Source organism: Drosophila ficusphila, unplaced genomic scaffold (assembly GCF_018152265.1).
Source record: "Drosophila ficusphila isolate 14025-0441.05 unplaced genomic scaffold, ASM1815226v1 contig_106, whole genome shotgun sequence".
NCBI classification, from domain to species: Eukaryota; Metazoa; Arthropoda; class Insecta; order Diptera; family Drosophilidae; genus Drosophila; species Drosophila ficusphila.
In genome coordinates, this window is record NW_025063993.1 from 7,678,318 (window position 1) to 7,699,755 (window position 21,438).

Sequence of the window (21,438 nt, forward strand, 5' to 3'; positions counted from 1 at the left end):
TTAGTTATAAATGTTGTCTCACTTAAAAGTATATTTCATTGCACGGGCTTATGTTTAACGTTATTTTTGGTAATGTAGTTTTTGATATTTGGTTTATTTTCACTGTTATTTTTACTTAATTCAAAGTAAAGTGCAAAAACCAGGAATCAGGGCGCGTCGCGTTTTGCTTGAAAATTTCACGCTATTCCTAAAGAACATCCTCACACTCACACATCTCAAACTAATTTATACACGCATACACAAGCATTCACTCAGAAACACACGCATACAGTCACACACAGTCGAGGCAGACACTTTTGTATAGATTTTGTCGAGTTGCCGTTTCTTGTGGAGTCCTTTTTTCAGGTTCTCTTGTACCGTCTGTGAGTTTTGCCAGCCGCGTTTGTCCGTTACATTTTCTCAGCTGAGCGTTTGAAAACCGTTTGGCAGGACAGCAAGTTGGCTAGCAGTCAGTTGGCCAGCTAGGAGCCGAGCAGCCTTTGCAGGACGAATGCGAGAGAGAGAGAGAGAGAGCGAGTACAAGAGAGTCGGCCAAAAATAGCACGAGCCTGAGCCCGAGAAAGTGTGCTACGTTTTCTGCAAAGAGATGAAAGAGCTCTCCCGCTCTCTTGCTCCCTCGCTCTCTCAGAACCTCTGTATGTATGTATGTGTGTGTGTGTGCACGTCGGCTGGCACCTTTTGTGTGCTCTGGTGTTGCCTTGTTGTTATCCTTTCTGGCTTTTTGCAGAAATGTCACCGTGCACTCTCAGCTTTGGCAACCCCGGCAGTTACACTCTGTTTAGCATAAACGCTTGCTACTTGGCTCCAAAGTCGTCCTTTTCACCCCCCTCCCCTGCTCCCTAACCTAGTCTATCATCTAGCTGTGTTTCTATGTGTATGTGTGTGTGTGTGTTTGTGGGCCTGCCTTTGTATTGGGTTTTTGTTTTTATAAATTTTTTCGCATGTGTTTTTTTTTCTTAAGCACATTTGATTTGTATGCCACTTTTTGTGGGCTTTCCTCGTCGGGGTTTTTGTCCTCTTGCTAAATTTCTCGCGCTTTCTTGCACATTCGCACATATCTCGTTAATTGGTAAGCATGCGTTTTCCTGGGAATTTTCTTGTGCCTTTGCTTTGATTGCTTTTTGCGGCAAACCGAGGAAAAAGAAAGGATTTGTCAAGGCAACAAAGTGGAAAGAGCGAAGGGGGTAACGAGCATTGTTTCCTTCAGCCTGTTCAACTTGACAAAGAAAAGCGAGCTGGTATGTAAATTCCATATGCATATGTGAACCGCTTTTACCCCTTTTCCCTTTCTCTCTCGCTTTTGTGTGTGTGCATATTTTATATTCAATGATAAGAGTTTGACATTAATTAAAATGGCAAGAGTTGCGTGTGTGCGGCGCTCACATTCGACATTTTACATTTCACTTGCAGCTCGGAAAATTTATGCCGTGCCCCCTCGATGTTTTTTAAAACGGCTTTTGTTTGGCTTGCATAAATACTTTCATATTGTATACGAAACAACGACAGTTATTAATGAGTTTTGGCCTCCGTCGCTTCCCCTTTTTCGCTGCTACATATTTGATGGCCCACAACAAGGCTTTTAAATATGCAGTCCCCAACTTGAACTTGCATACTTAATGCGCTGGCAACTTTCTAATTACTTAATCCGATTTTACAGGCCACGTTTTCATGGGCAAGCCGACTCTTCGACTCTTTCTCCTCGCAAATACTTTCCCAAAAACAAATTAGATATCCGCCAATAAAACTAGAGGTCCTCAGTTCGTTAGCCCAAACTGCTCAATAAATGTAAAATTTTAGCTTTCATCAGAAATGGAAATTATGGATCCTTGAGTGCTCCCAAAACTGCGTTCATCTATTCATAAAACAGAACCAAGTTAAGTAGAATGTTCACGGTGCCAAAAAATTAATCTAGAATAGTACAAATTCTTATAAATTCTAAAGTACCTTCTCTTAAGTTATTACTCTACTTTTAAATTAATTTCAACCAGTAATATTCAAAATATTACTTCGTGTTTTTAAAAGATGATTTACCATAATTCTGATTAGCATGAGTTTTAATAATTTTCATATATAATACCCAATCATAAATTGGTTATATTTAAAAACCTTCTGACTAAATGCTTTGAGAATCAATTAAATTTAAATTCATTCATGAACTAATTTTTCTAATACAAATGTTTTTAAAAAGAGTTTTAATAAGACACAAATTTTATGATTAACCATATCCCTTGATGGGTTTTCATCCAGAAATAATGAAGAAATCGTTCAACGAATAGCTCCAAATTTTTCCCTGTGCTTTTAACAGAGACGAGTGGCAGATTTCATAGTCAACTGCCATTCAAATATTCATGTGCTGGGCTGAAATCGGCTAAGACTTTAAGCCATTAACCTCGTGGCCGCTGTCATCATCAGGATGTGAGCAGGGTGCCAGCAGGAGCAAGGACGAAGGACCAAGGAGCAGGAGCAGGAGCAAGAGCAGCGGCAGCAGCAGAAGCAGCTGCCTGTGCCCTCTCGCCTCGTGCCGTCCCTCTCGCTCAGCTGGCGCCATCTCACTCTGACGCCCTGTTGATGTGTGGCTGGGCACGTTTTTGGCAATTAAAAGCATATGCGGGCTAGGCCGCCTCCTCCTTGGGGCTAATCAACGAGGCCGCCCCAACAATTTGCTTGAAAATTAAACAAAGCAAAGGGCGTGCAGTGGGCGCAAAAAGGGGGAGTGGCAGCGGGCGGAGCAGCTGCCAAGACGATGGAGCTCACGAAGACGAAGGCAGAGTGCCTACCACAAGCAAACAAGCGAATACACACACATACACACGACCAGACATCAACGAATTTCGCTCACCCACACATGCTCACAGTCACCAATACACACACACACATACATACGTACCACACGTTGCAGCAGCAGAAGGAACAGACTCCTTTTTGCCGTTGCCTTTTGTATTTATTTACTGCTTTTTTCTTTGACTTTGCGTGTGTGTGACTGTTTGTGTGTGTGTGAGCCAAACTCGGCCAAATTCGCGCGTGTGTGTATGTGTTTGTGTGCGTGTTGGTGGCTTTAGTTTTTAGCATTTATTTCACAGCAGAACTCTTTGATTCCTGGCGCTGCCTTTGCACTACTTTACTTAATTATAATTTTCATAATTTATCTGCAAGAAATCGCAATCGGTGTGTTTAAAAATATATCCAGCAGTTTTCTCTCGCCTTTCCGTGCTTTGATTTTCCACGCACACTCACACACTCGCGCTCTCCCTACGAAAAATACTGCAGCAGTTACGCCTTTTTCCGCGACATTTGCCAAATATGCGTTTGACTTGATTTCTTTCAATCGAGGTCACTTGATTGTGGAATTTTTGAAGGGGATTTGCCTTTTGTCGGTTACCAGAAAGAGGTGGAAAATGTATCTATGCCTGGGGTTTTTTTTCTTAATTTTTCTTTTAACAAAATTGTATCCGCTCGGTGTTAACGACTCGACTCGACTCAACTCGCTCACGGACTCAGCTCGGGCGTGTTTGATTTTTTTGCGGAGACCGAGACCGACTGGCACAGTGGCACTTACATCACGAAGCCGCGAAAATTCAGGGTGCGACCGGTCGGCCGAAAATGGCCGAAAGGACACGACCACCGCCAGGATTCTCTCGGCCGGGCAGATTTGAGCTCGGCTCTTGGCTTTCGCATTTCACATTTCGCGTTTCGAGTGGCGGAGAGCTTTTCGGCATCGCACTGCTGGCACAGTTGTTGTAGGTCTCAGTTGGTTGCCCTGCTCCTGTAGCCCTAGCCTACATATGTATGTATATATATCGGTGTATTAGCGTATATGTGTGTGTGTGGGTTAGCGGATTGTTGTTGGTGCAGGCTTTAAGCACACGCAACTGTTTCGCTGTGTGTGTGTGTGTGCGCTTTGTGTACAACCGGGAATCGTTTTGCCTCCCACTGCCAACTTTCTCGCACACAAATCAACATAAATCAGCTAAATCGTCAGGATACAAGTACACACACCCATGCACACCCGCACACACCCGTACTCACACACACGCATGCACACTCATCCAGCCAAAGCACTGTATTAGTAGTAACATACGAGGGCTGAGCTGCAAGCACAGGGCTGGTTTGCATAGAGTGCAGTGACTAGCGGCTGGATCTCATGGCGTATGCGTAATGCAGTTGATGGGCAAATCTGTTTACCCATGACTGAGCAAATTTTGACTGGGCAAACTTCATTTTAGCCTGAAATTGAACTTGATGTTTGGCAAGTGTAATCCGGCCTTATTGAAATATTAAATTATAATCTCGTCGGGGGCTCAGCGTTAATTAAATCGTCGCGTAATTGCTTATTTGTTTAACTCCTTAAACATCATTATGGCGTGCATTCGGGATTAGTTCTCTCATTAACCTTTATAAAGTCAACTGATTTTTGCATTTTAAACAGGATCGGATAGCTTTGGTGTGTGAATTTATTTTTGCATATTCATCACGTGTTTTTGCAGTCACAGTAAAACGTTGTATGCTTTCCATGTCATCAAATTTGTATTTAAAAAAATGAATTAAATAATTTGTAATATATTTTTTTACATTTTCTGTTTCCAATTTATCTACTAGCGCATATATTTTTAAAATCTACTTTCGTTAAATAGTGAAATCAAGAGTTTTAAGGGTTAATCCATCCGCTTTTTGTCGCAGGCCAATCAATGATTAAAGCCAACTCCGAAAACGAGAATTAAGTGTCGCGCAATCCGCAATCCCAATGTATCTCCCGCTGTCATATGCAGTAATGGCTTTTAAAATATATATCGCCGGCCATTAAATACATTTCCGTTCGGGGCTCGACCTCATACAAGCTATATACACAGGGTTAGCACACAAAACCGGTTGGCAAATGGACATCCAGGCGGCCATTTTGTGGCCACAGGACAACGATGTGGGAGCTGCGAGTCCTTTGCCGTCGATGTCAACCAAGTTGACTTTTCGATGCGCACTGCTGATTTTTTTTAATAAGCATAAATTTTGGCACGTAAAGCAATATGGGTAAGCCGCAGACACACTCACACGTTCGCACACTTACACACACTTACACGGGCCGAGAACCCCTAACCGTACTAACGCCTTCCAACTTGCCACGCCCCCCCTGCCCTGCCCTCGAAGGGCGCAAATTGATTGAGTCTGCCGTTGTCATTTGTCGCTGTGGCGGTCCCAAAATTTATGAAAATGAAATGCCACGCAGCGCTTTTCCGCTCTTCCGCTTTTCCGCTTTCGGCACGTGTGTGTATGTGGAATCTGGGCTTTATGCGAGTTTATGCCTGTCCGTGTGTGTGTGTTTGCGAGTGTGTGTCTGAGGCTGAGGCAGCGTCAAATTAATGAAACACATGCAGAGCCGCGTAATTTGTCATTTCGACAAATTTTTGAATTATTTAAACGGAAATCTTAACGTCAGGCAGCCAAACAAAATGTGCGCGCCGCGATTTATGCCACTTTCCTCGGTTCGAAATGCGGGTGTTACTGTTACTGTTACTGTAACTGTGACTGTGAATGGGATTGCGATTGTGACTCTTACTGTGAATGTGAATGTGATTGTGACGGGAATGGATGGCGTTTTAAAGACCTCGCATGATATTGCCAACCGAAAAATGCCAACCAAGGCTCACAATTTCCATTTACGCGCACTCGTTTGTGTGTGTGTGTGTGTGTGTGTGTTTGGGAGATGTTATTCCACTCTCGTCTGCGAGGAGCTGTATGCATTATGCATATCCCGAAAACGCCGGGGATATTGGTTAGGGTAGTACTTGATTGCAAAATTTAAAAATATCGCAAAAATGTTTTACAAAAAATGTTGTATTGTTAAATATAAAACTATAAAACTTCGATTACTCAAGTCTCAAAAACATAGTTTAATGTGAACAAAGTAGTGCAATATTTTCTCAAAAACTTTGCTTAAATGATATAAATATTATCTTTTTAACCAGAATAACTGCAGTTAATTTAAAAATCCAAATTAAATACCATGAAAAATGGGAATCTAAAAAGACTAAGAAGTAAACAAAACCCACTAGGTCCTAAACCTGAATATCCCTTAAGTTCGGCTTTTTGGCAGTTTGGTGGCATTGTTGCTTGTTTCCATTTGCTTTTATGCGCCCGAAAAATGTTGGCTTTTGGACGAGGACGAAGAAGTGGGAGGTGGTGGGGAAGTGGGGAGTGGGGAGGGGTGGAAGCGGGATGTGAATGCTGCTTGGCTTAATAGAAACGTAACTGCGTACAATTGCTGGCTGCCGTCTAATGGGGCACGCACACAGGCGAAGCCAAACACACCCACCCAAACACACAGCGCCACAACCAAACACACATGAACTCATGCATGATGCTGCCAAAAAATGCTGCCTTATCTCATTTGAATGCGCCTCGAATACTGCGCGTTAGTTGCTCAGCTTTTCTTGTTTTTTTTTTTTTTTTTATTTTTGCTCCGTTTTTCCCGGCTCCTTTAGCTGCTGTGCGATTTTCGTTTTTGGCATTTGTTTTCATTCGCAGCGATATTTGGTGCTGTTTTGCATATTTTTGCCATAATCTGTATTATCGACGATTGCGACGCAGCAGCAGCTTCAGAATCGCAGCTGAATTATGGCCAAGTTGGTGGGGAAAATTGTTTCCTTCTGCCGAGATATACGCGTACATATATATTGTTTATGCAAGAGGGTCTGGCGGAAGCCCCCATATGGCATACTAATTGGGCCGGCGCAGAGATAAAGACCTATTGCCGCTAACAAATATTAAATATTTCCTCAGTCGCCTGAAAATGTCACTCTTAATTGGGTGACTTTACATATACTTGTGTATGTCTTCGGGAATACTTTGTAAGCGAAGAAGAAAAGTCATTCCGCTTCCACTCTGACTTTCATTTCCATTTCTTTTTTATTCTTTATTTGACTTTCTCCTCTTTTGGGGGCATTGCGGATTCGCCTCGTCCTTTGGCCCCGTTCAGCTCAGTTCTTTTCTGTTCTGCTCTTTTTTCGGGTCACTTATGCAAACAAAGTTATTAATTACACTTGCCGCTAGTTGGGGCGGCTGATGCTGCGGCGGCCCAAGGACAAATTAAGTGGTCACCAGTGCAGAGTGCCGGGGCATGTTGAAAAATGCTGCGAAAAACTGACCGAAAAATGACCGCGACCGTAGCCATTGGCCATCGACAAATAAAACGTAATGCCAGCTACAAATTTGACCTAAAAAGATAAATACTTTTGTGAAAGTTTCGGCCAGGGCTTTGGCTGTTTTGCCTCGCTGTTCGTTTTACGTGGCGCACAGCACACGTTGCGTATACGTCATGGCCGATTGCCTGCGTTCACGTTACGTATACGCCGCCTAGTTCAGTCAGTTGTTTTTCTTGCCGCGTTACTGCTTCCTCTGTTGTTGTTGTTGTTGTTGCTGTTGCTTGTTGTTACTGTTACTGCTGTTGCTGCTTTTGTTGTGTTTTAAATTTATGTATCTAAATTACTGGGGGGCAGAGTGGAGCATTTTGCATGGCCATAAATCGCTGGCAAGCTATGGCAAAAAATAAAAGCCTGCCGCACCGAGTGCGCTAAAAATAAAATGTGAATAAATAATTTGCACTGCGTCATGTCAGAAATTTTAAACACATAATTAACCGCTTATTTAACCCTTCTGTTGGCCCCCATTCGCCATTTCCCATTGCCCATTCCCCATTCCCGCCGCTACCGCTGCGCCAGATTACTCGGCTTGTGTTCGACGCGGGTCTCCGGGGGGGTGAAAGCAGGGGGGAAAACGGAGGGGAAAGGCGGGGGCTTTTCCGAGGTTGGATGCTGCAGGGAGGCCACATGAGAAGCGCTGGAAATTCATTAAAGTTGTCTATGCTCGGGGCGTTCGCAGAACGACAATCGGGGCCAGCCCCGCAACAATGCCTTTTCTGGGACTGGGCCAGTAGGGGCAATGACGACAACGACAACGACAACGACAACGACAACGGCAACGGCAACGGCAACGGGAGCGGCAACGGCAGCACAGCGACAACGACAATGTTCGAAACAAAAGCGAAACAAAAACAAGAAACACCAACCAACAGCAACACCAACAGCAACAGTGTTGGTAATGGGCAAAAGGGGGCGGGGCCCTGCCATATTTCCATTTGTAAAACAGCAGGAGCGAACGCTGCGACAGGACACAGTTAGCCACGAAACAGTGGACCGCTGATCGGAATACAAATTTCCACGCCACTATACCATAATGGAGATAATTTATTTAACTCAAAATGAAGCGAGTTGATTAGGAGAATATTTGGCAAGTGCTGCCAGGATTTCATTTACATGCCAATGAGCCTCAAAATGGACTCGCTGAAATCTAAAATGACTTCAAAAAATAGTTTGGGTAAGCATTAGGCTGTAAGCATGATAAAGGTTTTAAGTTAATAGGTAGAAAGCGTATCAAAGAAACTTGTAAATGATAAGTCTAATGATAGCCCTTTGAAATTTGAAACCAAAAGCAATTAAAACTAAACAAGAACTTGCTTATTGTTACAAATAAAATTTCAACCAAAGTGAGTTAAGGTAATGCTACCTATGAGTATATATGTTAAAACCAAACCACCTGGCTCAATTACTTACTCTCTATAATAGTTTTGGCCACAAAAAAAGGATTGAAGAAGTTTGTATTGCTTTTATAAATATAGTTATTTTTTCCATTGATTATTAAAAAGAAAATATCTGCAAAAAAAACTCAGAATTCCTTTGGATTTTGGCATTGCGTTATAGTAAATCTTTAGACTTTACCTTTCTTGGCCACTGTGCAGCATAAGCAATAAATGTGTCCCTGTGTCCATGTGAGTGCCAACTCTCTGCATGGGATAGAAAGGCGTTGAGAGGATGTTTTTCCTCTCTGCTCGCCACTTCCATCGCATCCCATTCTGTAGCATCCCGACCCAGGCCAACCCAGCCCAATACCCATTCCCGATTCCATTCCCGACCTCCTTTACCTAGATATCCGAACATGTGTTGGCTGCCGGTTGTGTGCCATCTTTTAATGTGCCATACACCTAACTCCGACATGGCCCGTTTCATAGCTACACCATCCCAGCCCAGGCCATCTTATACCCATTCCCTCTGCCACTCCCACTCCCATTCCCATTCCCATTCGGATTCCCATTCTGGGTTCCATTCCCAGCATGGTCATCATGATCATCATCAGCGGCAGCTGCGTTGCCATTGCCAGCTGCCGCCTCTTGATGGGTGGGCGTGGCAAGGACATGAACGCCTTGCGCGCACTTAGCAGCTGGACATAGTGAAAAATGCATGTGCACAGCAGAAAAACGGTCTAAAAAATAATGGAGAATAGCACACGAAATGTAGGCGACAACAACATTTTTTAGCTTTGTCAATGGAGCAAAAGATGGGCAAAAATAAGAGCGAAAAGAGCAAAACAAAACGAACGAAAAAAATATCATTTTAGCTGGCACATTTTCCTGATGCTGCTGACCCGCCCAGCAATATTCGATGTGGCTCGAAAAAAAAACCAAACACACACACCAGAAAAAAGTAACGAAAAAGAAGAAAAACGACAGTTGCCTTACAAAGGAGCAGGAAGTGCAAATGTTTCTTTCGCTTTTCGCATGTTTCGTCCCTTTTTGCCTGTTACTAAATTATTAGTGTGACCCAAACACACACAAACACAAGCAGTGGGAAAACAAAGTACACAAAATGGCGCCTGAACTTTCCGCTAGTTTCGCTTTCTGCCATTTTGCATTTTAAAAGTGTCGGAGCGACACTCCTGCCCGAGATCCAAGATTCCAGATTCCAGATCCCAAAAGCCACTGCCAAGTTCTCTAGATCCCAAAGTCGCGTAATGGGCGCGGCCCAGCTCTTATTTTTGTTGGACAGCTGACGAGCCATTAGCGTGAAAATTGGCTCTAGCCCTCTGTCGAAAAACTTTTTGCCTTTCGCGGTGGGCGGGCAAGGGGTCGTATACATAATTTCGTCTGTGCTGCATGAATTTTTAAACCATCGAGTTGCGAAGCGCCCAAGCGCAGGTAGCCCAAAAATAAAAGCAAAACGAACCGAAAAAAAAAAATAAATAAAAATAAAAAGAAGAAAAATAAGAAGCGTAAAAATCCAAGAGGCAAAAAGTAAAACAGAAATGGCAACACTTATTAATGTTTGAGCAGGCCGAAAAGCAACAAGAAAAACACCGAGAGCTTACAGCGCAAGCGTTTGCCCGGGAATTTCCTGAAAAGCTAAGAGACGGAGAGAGAGAGAGAGAAAGGGAGAGAGAGTCCTGCTGCCTGCTGCCAGGATGCTGCAGAGTTTTCCCTGCCGTCGCTATCTCTCTCCCAGAGTTTTCCTTTCGAGTTTCCTCTCAATTCGTTGTGCGTTTGGCGCTTTTGTGTCTGCCCGAATTCCTTCCCTTCCCCTTGACTTCGCTGTAGATTTGCTTTGTAGATTTCAATCTCTTTGTTGTTGCTGCTGGCTGTCTGTTTGTTTGTGTGCATTTTCCTTACACCTTACGACGAAACAATTTCCCACGCACCACGCACTCAACTTAATTTTTGTTGCAACATTATATTTTCGTGCCACCCGTGGAAAACCTCCCACCCCGCCCATTCGAGCTTAATCTGAGGTTAAATACATGTGTTAGTTGTTGTTTCTGCCGCTGTTGTTGTTGTGGTTGCCATTTTTATTTTTACTGTTATTGCACGTGTGTGCGTCTGTGTGTGTGTGAGTGTGTATATATATATGCGCCATTTTCATTTTATATGCTGCTTAGCTTTCAGTGCGTGACCTTTTCTTTCATTTTTACATTCACTTGCCATCAGCATTGTTGTTTCTCCTGTTTTGTATTCTGTTTTTTTTTTCGTTGGTGCTGTTTTTTTTTTTTTTTGGCTGTGTGTGTGAGCATAATATTTTCCTTTTTGCGCCTCATTGCAGGCGAGCCACAAAATCTGCTTTTGTATATCTGGCGTCTTTGAAGCAGCAGCAGCGGCAAAGATCTTATACAAATTAGCATAATGGATTTTTTTTGTCAAAGCGGCGTCGTCGCCTTGGCTTTTGTAAAATCAACACCGGCCACTCCTCATCCTTCTGGCCCATGTAATTTGCGGTTTTGCGTCCCTAATCACGATATGCATTCACATTTGCCTAATCATTTGGCTTAATTAATTGGCCAGGTGAGTTGGGGCCGCAGGATGTGCCACCGCAAACGGTTTTATTTTCTTTATTCCGGTCTGCGGAACCTGACGGCTGGGCCAACGTTTTAATTTATTAAAATCAAAATGTTTGAGCTTTGATTTGCGATTGAGTCGACCGCAGTTCAATTAGTCTAATGCGGTCTCTTTTGGTCGAAAGCGATGAGTGGATTTCCAAAATTAAAAAGCGAAATTGAAATGAAGGGGGATTGCAGATAAGCTGATGATTTATTTGGATTTCCCTCACCATTGTCAAAGACAAATAAACTCATATTTACCGCAGTTGAACTGAGATTTTAAGGCTATTATTGGCAGTGGAATTTAGATTTAAATTCAACAAGTTTTCATATTTTCCGAATTATGTTTTAATGTTAGTCTTTGTCGGCATTTGCTAACCATTATTTTCTAAATCAATTTTGTAGATTGATTTTATTAAAGTTCTTTAAACTTTCGCTACACGATTTACGCAGACTGAAGCTTTCTTTATCTAAGTAAAACTAAACCAAACCCAAATTTTAGAACACGCTTAACTTCTGTTACCTAAACTTAAAATATCTGACTCGTCGGTATTTATTTAACTCCCATTTAATGTATATTCAAATTAGAAACATTTACATTAATCTTCGCTAGCCGTGGAAACTATAAACCAGTTAGCCAGACGTTAACTTTAGCAAGGGCAGCCTCATAATTCTTGCGCCCCGAAATTCATACTATAAATATGCAAAAGCGTTGCTTTCATTAGATGCATCCGACCTTTTCCCGCCTGTCGGCTATAAATTCTCATTAATAAATCAAGTGAAAAATCAAAAGTGTCTCATAATAAAAACTAATATATGGCTGTGTAAACAAACACACGTACACATGTACACACGCGGGGGAGATATCAAGCATACGCATTGTTGTACAGGTGCGAAAAGTGAGAGAGAGTGCGAGAGAGTCCCAAAAGGGAGAGCGACTCTGCACAGCATCCGAGATAATCAGATTGGAGCTTTGTTAAACTGATAGCTGCAAACGGAGAGAGAGGTTCAGAAAGACACAGAGAGAGAGACAGAGAGAGAGAGAGCGTTCGTGCTCTCTGCTCGCCAGGTTAGCGGCCCTTGCACGCGATGTTGTGTGTTGAGTTATGACGTCATTAAAACGCACAGCCTCACCTTGTTCAAATATGAAATAGCAAGCAGCCACGGCCGAAATGAAAACCTCGGAAACCCTGCCTCCTGGCATCTGTGAGATGTCGCCGCTGGTTGCCAGGCTTTGTTTGTTTGCCAGCTACATACTATATATACGTACATATGTTTGATCCTATATAGGATCCGTACCCGTACCTGTGTGTGCGTTTTGTGCGCGCTTGAATTATTTGCGCGTTTTTACTCATATTTCCTGGCATTTTATCACTTTGGCAGCAAAAACCTAAGCATACTTTTTCGGGCCATGCGTGCTTGGGACCGTTTGTCATGCATTTTTCATAGCAGAGCACACAAAATGTCAACGTCGCCACTTGAACAACAATAACAGCTCCACCACCATTCAAATGTGTCCCAGCTCCTCTACTCTCATCTTCCCTTTCCTCTTCCCTCTTCCCTCCTCCTATATCTGTATCTATCTCTGTCTCTCGATTTGACATTTGTTTACATATTTATGTCAGTCAGTTGGTCGGTAGGTTGCCTAGCTCCAGCCTGCATCCCCCCGCAAGCTTCCATTTCCCATTTTCATCTCACTTTTCCCCACTGTGGCTTTGGCTTTGGCTTCAGTTCACTTCATTTCACATCTCGCAGTCGCCGCTTTTCCTTTTCTGTGTTTGCCTGCCATTCACTCTCGCCCGCCGGCTGTCTTCACTGGGTCCTGGCGATGGCCCTGCTCCTGCTCCCCGCCCCCGTCCCCGCCTCCGCCTCTCTCTACTCTTTCCGCTCCTGCCTCCCGCTTCTAGTCCCTTGTCCTACGGCTGGTGTTGGTCCTGGGTCCTTTGTGTTTGCCTTGCCTCACGTCAGGGTGGCTACACGGAGGGAAAAACGCATACAGGAATTAGAAAGTCATTTCACATATTGGTTCAAGGTAATAAAAAACTTGAAAAAAATATTTGTATGGCAGTTTATACATTCACAAGATTTTAGAGTTATTGAACTTTAATTATCTTGTATTTAACATTTATTTCCGTATATTTAAAATTTTAATATTTAAAATTTAAATGGATTTTGAAGATGAAAAGAAGATGCATATTTTGTTTTTTCGAAAATAATAATCGTTAATAATTTTATAAGTCGTTCTTTTTAGTTAAAGTATTATAAACAATAATAACTAAACCTTTTATGTTTAACATAGAACATATTTTGATGAAAATTTTTATTGAGATAAAAGCTTAAACCTCACCTTCGAATTAAACGTATTTTTTCTCTACAATTTCATTTTGCCTGGTAATTTTATTTAGGTGCAACACCATCAGGATGAACATCTCACACCGCGTCTGGCAGCTTTATTTTGCAGCCTGCACTTCAGCCTTCAGCCTTCAGTCAGGCAGCGTTAGGTGTGGGCGTTGTCTGATCTTTCATCATCGTCAGCGTCAGAGGCATCTCCGCCACCAGCAGCCATCTGCAGCCCGGAATGCCGGGGCATCCTAAGGGGGCATCCAGCGGGGGCATCATCGCCAGCAGGAGGCTTTGGTTTAGCGTCCGAGCAATGGACAGTTTTATGGGCGAATCACACAGACTGGCACACACGTGAGTGAGTGCCCATACATTTGGCCATTACGAACGGGCATTATATAGGCCCGTATGTGCGCTCTTAAAAGTTTATTATGTACCTGAACCCGCCTTTCTGGCGTCCCGGCCATCTGACTTCTGCTTTCTGAGTTTGTCTCTAATAAAACAGATTTCTGCTCACCGCTCGCTGCTTTATTATACACGAGCGTCACTTCCGGCTTCATTACGCCACACGAAGCAGTTGCTAGTTGTCAAAACTAATTTCCAGCTGCCGAGCGAAGGCCCCAAAAATAGTTTCACCAAAAAAAGGGGGGAAATTGTGGGTGGTGCGAGGTGGTGGAATAGCTCAACGACCAGCAGCTATTAATAAACCTGTGTCAAACTTTTATGAACTCGACTCAAAAACGCAACTTTTGTGGGCTCTCCCCTGCTGGTAAGCGTTCTTTCACTTTGCATTAAAAATCAAGTAGCCGCACTGTGGTGGCTCTCAGCTTGGCGTCCATTAACCCGCTCTTGACCAAAGCGGCAAATTAAATGAAAATAAAAATGGGCGATTCGGGTTGCCAAGGGCCCCCTTCGGAAACATTTAAAAATTTGTTGCGGCTTTCGCAAATATGCTTGGAGTTTTTATTTGAGGGCTACAATAAATATGCGCATAGCTTTGATGGGTTAATTTACGGAGTCGCACTTTCTCGTCCCCGTTTGCCTCTGACTTTGATTAACCCTTTTCCCAAAGCTGCTTAAAACTGCAACAAAAGCAACAACGAATCCCCAAAGCAAGAGCAGTAACAAGATTGTACTCCACAAAGCCGAGCAAAGTTATGTGCTTAAAATAAATAAAATTCATAAACGCCAGCATCGAGTGATGGGGTGCGCAATGGGGAGTAAGGGGGCGTGAGGGGGGGGGGGGGGGGAGGGTGGTGAGAGGGGCAGCGGTAGGGGTTAGAAGGGCGACGAGTCGAGGGCCGCATGCGTTAACCTTTGGCATTTTTAATTAAACGAACAGGGCATAAAATATCGACACTTAATTTGCAAAAAAAAAAAGATGGCAAGCAGAAAATTAAGCAGCCAGTAGCAAAAACAAACCACAGGCGTAGAGGGAGGGTTATTTATATTTTTATGAATTTCGAACTGAAATAAGTATGCGAAGTATTTATTAACATACAAGCTACAAAAACTGCATTTATATAAGTTTATAGTAAACGAAGCATAGGCATGCAGGTAAACAAAGCCAGCCAATTAAGATAAACTAAATTAATTTAATAACCTAATTATTAAATAATTAAATTAATTAATAATTCAAATTTGTTGTTAATTTTTGCATTTGTTGTGAATCAATCACAACTTTTTGTTTAACCCCTGATTTTACCTCTTTTGCAACCCCTTTGATTTACTACACCCATGTTTGGCATCAACAAGAACAACACTGGCCATAAAGCAACTGGCAGGAACAACAACAACAACAACAACACTAACAACCACAACAACAGCAACATCAGCCGAGGCGATTTAACGAACCGCACCGAGCGCAGCCGAGTGTGTTGTATTGCATTAAAGGTGAGGTGAGGTAGGACGAGGTCCTGGCCAAAACGGGGATCAGGCGGGGCTGCCGGGGCGGCCGGGGGAGCCAGGGAGGCTCGGCGGCAAATGAACGAGCCTATTAACGGCAACAAGGACGACAGCAAATGATTACAGCAACAGCAACAACCACAAGAACAACAGCAACAACAGCAGCAGCAGCAGCAGCAGTAACATCGGGCAATGGGGAAGGGGGGCCCAAAGCTGCGTCGAGCTCTTAATTAAGAACTCATGTTAATTGTAATTATTTGGCACATGAAATTTTTATTAATATATGCCGCTGGCAGCGGCAACAAAGGTGTAAGGTGTACGCCGGCTACATAGTTGTTGGCCAATGTCGCCGCCTCGCTGCCGTAGTGTTAATGATGATGCGGCTGCTTAGTATGCCGATGGAGGCGGTAAAAGTCCCGACCTGCCGTTGAAATATAAAACGAGCAAATGATGAGGCCGCCGCAGCCACTGGCATCAAATCATGAGTGCGGCACATGCATACACCCATCCACACACACACACTTACACTTACACTTACACACTTACCAACGAGGTAAAACACACGTGCTATAGTTCGGATCTCTGCAGATTATGGGCGTTGACAGCGTTGCCAGATGCCGGTCCAAAAAGTCCTTAAAGTTTTCCCCCAGGAGCTCTGTAACCCAAATCAACCTTGAAAGCTTTCAGATATCCTTAGAACATTTTATAAATATTTTACTGAGAAACATGTTGTTGCAATTATTAAACGGAAGTGGGATAGTCCTAAGCCTTTAATGTACCTTTCCCTACATACTATGCCTTGCTTATTTAAACTGCTATTGGATTTTAAAGAAATCACATTAAAAGCCGTTTAAAAACGCTTGGAATTATTCCGATTTAAGAATTAAACGTTTATCTCAAATTGTTAATTTAAAAGCAGTATGTCAGCTTTAAGCTAATGGGGAAATTAAACTATATTTCAGCATCCATTTGTATTATATCCAACAGATTTCATGCATTCTAAAATCGAGTAATATTTCAAAGCAGATTCTTACTAAATAAATTGAGTTCGTATACCCGAGAATACAGCAAACAAAGAGGGTTTAAGAGGCTTAAAGTTTCCCCTCGACCCACATAATCCAGATGCACTTAAAATATCCTTTCCGAATCACCCAGATAGGTGGAAAACAATTTTAAAAACAATTTCCCTAATGCACACCCGCCTTAATGTATCCATTTGCGTTTAATCACTTTCAATTAAGTAGAGACTAACGTTGGTTCGTTTCCCCGGCAAACTGACACATTGCTGGAATATTAAAAATAGACGAGAACCGACACCCGATATCGGCGGACACCTAAGCGCCCGCCAACAACAAAGGCGGCTTAATAACAAGAAGCGGCGGTCAAACAAAAACAAGAAACAAAACCGGCGGGGGCAAAACAAAAAAAAAAAAAAAAATGTGGGAAAACTCGGAAAAAAGAGGAAAATCGAGAAAAGCGAAAAAAAAATCAAGAGAAGAGAAGAGAAGAGGAGAGGAGAGGACCCAACCCAGCTCAACCCCTAGTGAGTTGTTATATCGTGGGCTACGTTTGAAGAATTTATAAATATTTTATTAAACTGTGCGCTGCTTTGGCAAGTTTTTGCGAGCGTGCGGGGATTTGCCTATGCGGGATGATGATGAGACTCGGGTTAGGGTCTCCATCTCCGTCTCCACCTCCACCTCTGCATCCGAGGCGAACGTAACCCGGCCAGGACCCTCCAGGACCCACCAGGACCTAACTGAACCGCTGCGTAAAGCCCCAACCCCAGGACGCCCCTCTGATGATAATAAAAGCAAGCTGCGAAGCAAGGCGCGCGCTTTGATTGATTGATGGCTGAATGAGTTTCTGGTTGGCCTCATTTCATTGCGTAGTCATCATAAACTCACGAGGCCACATCCTCTCCATGGGCAAACGTATATTTGCGATTGTTATTGTTATTTTTTAGCGCAGCTTAGCTTTGTTAATTGCGGCCTGGCAAAAAGGGGTGGTGTCTGTTTGTGAGCCTCTCTCTATGTGTTTGTGTGTAATGGGGCGACCGGAAATGGAATTTTGCAGTCACACGCACACGTTTCCGCTGGCTGTCTCTGCTCATTTTCACTGATTAAACCAGGCAAGCGAGGGGCTAGAAAGCCCCTAACTGGATTAGTATTTCACAAGCAAATTGAGTGACAAAGGTTGACAGTTGCTGCAAACACAGATACTCAGCCGAATGGCGGCGAATGGTGAATGGTGAATGGCGAAAGGCGAAAGGCAACCAACACACTGGCAGCCAGCTGCCTTTTTCCATTTAAATTTCATGCTCTTTGCATTCGCACAGGATATTGCTAGAGCATATACAAATATTTGACGATTATAATGATAGCATAGCACTCACACGGGTTCGCCAAGAGTGCGGTGCGGTTGTCGCCAGTGATAATGATGATGTGTAATGCTGGTGTCAGATAATTTATGACATTTTTGCAAGAGCTAAAAATAAAATGAATTTATTTGCACAGACACACAGAGCCACACAGACGCACACTGATTCCACTTGGATGTAAAACATCAATATCTCCATTAAAATGGAAATGAAATGGAAACCATTCCACCAAACACCGCAAATTGCGACTGCATTCGGTGTCATTTTCTGATTGGGAGCGATACTGCGATTCCGATCCGTTTGTGGATTGCTGATGCATATGCCAAAATCAAGGCTATACGAGAGTATATATGATATGTGGCGTGTATATATAGACAGACGGGCAGCGAAGCTCCTGACAATTTTGCCTTTCACTCGCTTAAATTTTAGATGACATTTCTATGCGAACCCTCTCATCCATTCACCCATTCATCCATTATTTCTCGGGTTTTCGTCGCTGTTTTCTGTTGCTGTTGCTGTTGCAGTTTCGAATTTCATTACAATTTTTCTGCTTTTGTCTCGTGTGCCGAGAGGAAATTGCGAAGCGCCCCTCGCGCCCCCGCTATTGAAAAACAAAAAGCGAGCAAATAGTAAATGAAACTGCTAACTGCTAAACGAGATGGGGAGTTCCTGCTGCTTCTGCTCCTGCCTCCGCTCCAGCTTTTGCTTTTTGAGCGACTGACGGCGGCTGACTGGCAGCTGCAGCAGACGGCATTGCAGCACTGCAGCACTGCGGCTCTCGGCGTGGCATCAATGGCAGCTTGATAAATGAAGCATTTCAATTAGTGGCAAAAACAACACCAGCCAGCGGCAAAAGGGAAAAACCAAATGGCTGCCGCGTCTAATGATTTTCCAGCGCGGTTCGCCGCATAGAAAGTCTCGCCTTGAGCAGCCTGTCAGTTTTCCTCCTGGGCTGCATTCTAAATGCCCTGGAAATCATTTCGACAGGAAAGCAAGCCCCTTCGAACGGAACAAAGTTGGAAATGCATTAGGTCAACTAAGTGCGGTTTCATCGATCAATTGAGTGCAAAAATTCAATAATTATGTTAAAGAAAATTTAAATTAAATTTATTATTTACACTTTCCATAAGAAAAACCTTTTCCCATAAGAAGAATTTATTAGTCCGAAGCGGATCTTCTACTTGTGGCAGGTTTTTAACAGTTCCAGATCGACTCGATCGTTTTTTACCGGAAATCACCTGAATAAGTGCAGATTGCCGCCATGACCGGAAACCCGACTCCTACGATTTTTGTTTTTTACTTAGAAAATGTTATATTTTACTTATACCGGAAATCTTACATGACACAAATTACATGGCCCAATGTTTCGTACATTCTGCTCGCATTTAACTTGACCCCTAGATGGCGTTATTTCAAATTATTTACTTGGAACAAAATAAATAAATGACAGGAAAGCAAAACCTGTGTAAACAAGGAGGGATTAACCTGATGTTTACAATTATGACGAATTTCATTTCATTTGTACTCTTTTGGTAAATAAATTTGCTTTGAACACATGCTGACAGGCAAAATTTATCTAATTTATTGACAATGTTTCGCAGGTTTAGAACGTTTTTGCATCATATCATATTTTCTACTAGACTCAAACTCTAGCATAGAAGCTTTTGAGCTTTGGATAAAAGCCAATAATGGGGCAAGGTCCTGGCTATTATAAGCCTTTAAGGATAACTAGTAAATATTCTACATGTTGATGTGCTTTAAGCTTTGATTGAACATTTAAAATCATTTTGTAATGCAAAATGTTTTTTTATCTAATATGTAGTGAGTACTGACTGTAGCTTAGCAGGAAGGAAGGATCTTTAAGCTAACATAAACGCAAAAAATCTACTTAATTTCTTGCCATCGAAGTATATTCAACTATGTCATTTACTGAAATAAAAACAGCTGGACATCACAGTTTATTTTTTTAAAGCATTTTTTTGTTTGTGAAAGATTTATATTAAAGGGCACACCTGGAATAAATCTTCTTTGACTTCTGGAAACCATTAAAAATAAATAAACCACCTTAATTTAATAGAATTTTGCTGTGCGTTGTGTTTATTGCAGGGGATACAGACATTTGTAGTGATTTATTAAGGTTCCCTGTGGTGGATAATCGTTGCAGTTTAAGTGAATATAAACTGCTCCTGGAGGAGCAAAACTCCCCTTTTGCTTTTATCTGTCTGTGCGGTACATCATTATAATCTTTGCTTCACAGACCGCCCTTTGACCCCACCTTTCGCTCCTATTTCAGTTCGGCTGCAGTTTGTTTTTATAAAATTAAAACTTCCCCAGCTAAAATCTTCGACCACGCAGGCCACAAGGAGAGCTGGAGGAACGTGTTTTATCTGCAACAATTGCTTGTTGATTTGACCCCAAACCTCATCCCGCACTCCGCAACTCGCCATCGTCCGATGGCCCTAAAACTTTTGGCATAGACTGAGACTGACCTCGAGAACAGGGGAAAACCAGACAGCCCGCCTGCCAAAGACAATTTACGGCCACGACGACAGTCTTCTACAAATTATCGTGTGACAAAAAAGGAACAGAGCGTGGCCAAGAAGCTGCAGATGGATGGAGAGTGCCGTAGACCAACCGGGTAGACAAAAAACTTTTGCGGCCAGTTCGGTTTGATAAGAAATAATTTATTTGCGGTCAGTGCTACATAGGTGAGTGGCCAGGTGAGCATTGGATTTAAAAGTGATCGGAAGAGAACACAAAATTGAATGCTGATAAAAAGGGCGTGAGTCCGCAACTCGGTCATTTGCTTAATTAAGAAATCAACCGACTGATATATATTAAACGGCCCATTTAAATGCTCGCTTTACATGCTCAAATTTTTGTGGATGTTCACTGTGTGCTGAAATGTACCTCAAAGGCAGTCCACCAAATAAATGCGTTAAATGGTAAATGTAATGAAATGGGAGCGCTTTAAAATCATGCACTCCTCACTCGCAGCAAAGTATATTATTATTTTATTTTTTATCACTGCCTCGTGCTGCCCGGCAGCAAGTTTAAATTACATTTCTGATTTAAAAAGCGTAAAGAGCATTTGCATGGCGAGGGGGAAAGGGGGTGGGAAAATAGGGGGAAATAGTCTAAGGGCAAGCACATTTCGCATTGCATTTCACATTTCAACTTTTTCATTTATCAGCCTTTTTGGCTTTTAAATGTCCCCAACGTTGCTGTCACTGACTGACTTTTGACTGTCCGGTTTTCGTTTTCAGCTTGGCTTTATTTCTTTTCTATATGTGTATACTTTTTTGCCTCGGATTTGGGCCACGCCCCCTCGTGTACTTAGCAAAAGAGGGCGGGAGCGGGGCAGGGGAAGTACGGAGAGCAACAGGCGAAGAATAGGAGCTAGAACTGGACTTAGTTTTTCAGTAAATCCACCGAAACCCCACTCCGAGTTTGCCGGCGTGTGTGCCATGTCATATGAAAGCCACAAGGTTGTATGCCAGTCGACAGTCGCCATGACATTTCAAATTTACGGGCTATGACAAAGTGAGTTAAATGCATTTTGAGAAGTACTCTCGGTCCAGGCAAACACACAGCCCTAGAACTGAAAAGAAAATCCCCAACAAGGA

At 42.8% G+C, this 21,438-nt stretch overlaps 1 protein-coding gene across 9 annotated transcripts in view; it reads right to left on the reverse strand.

The window, feature by feature from the left end:
- LOC108096245 (gamma-aminobutyric acid receptor subunit beta) overlaps positions 1 to 3,514 on the reverse strand; it is a 31,530-nt gene extending 28,016 nt beyond the window's left edge. For 5 of the 9 annotated variants that reach the window (XM_017197686.2, XM_017197685.2, XM_017197687.2 and 2 more), the window contains exon 1: positions 358 to 437. The gene's annotated coding sequence lies outside the window, so the exon portion shown is untranslated. Of the gene's footprint in view, positions 1 to 357; positions 438 to 3,234; positions 3,258 to 3,379 lie in introns of those variants that run through there. The other 4 variants (XM_043207510.1, XM_017197681.2, XM_017197682.2 and 1 more) reach the window with 3 other exon arrangements.
- Between the last annotated feature and the right edge of the window lie 17,924 nt (positions 3,515 to 21,438).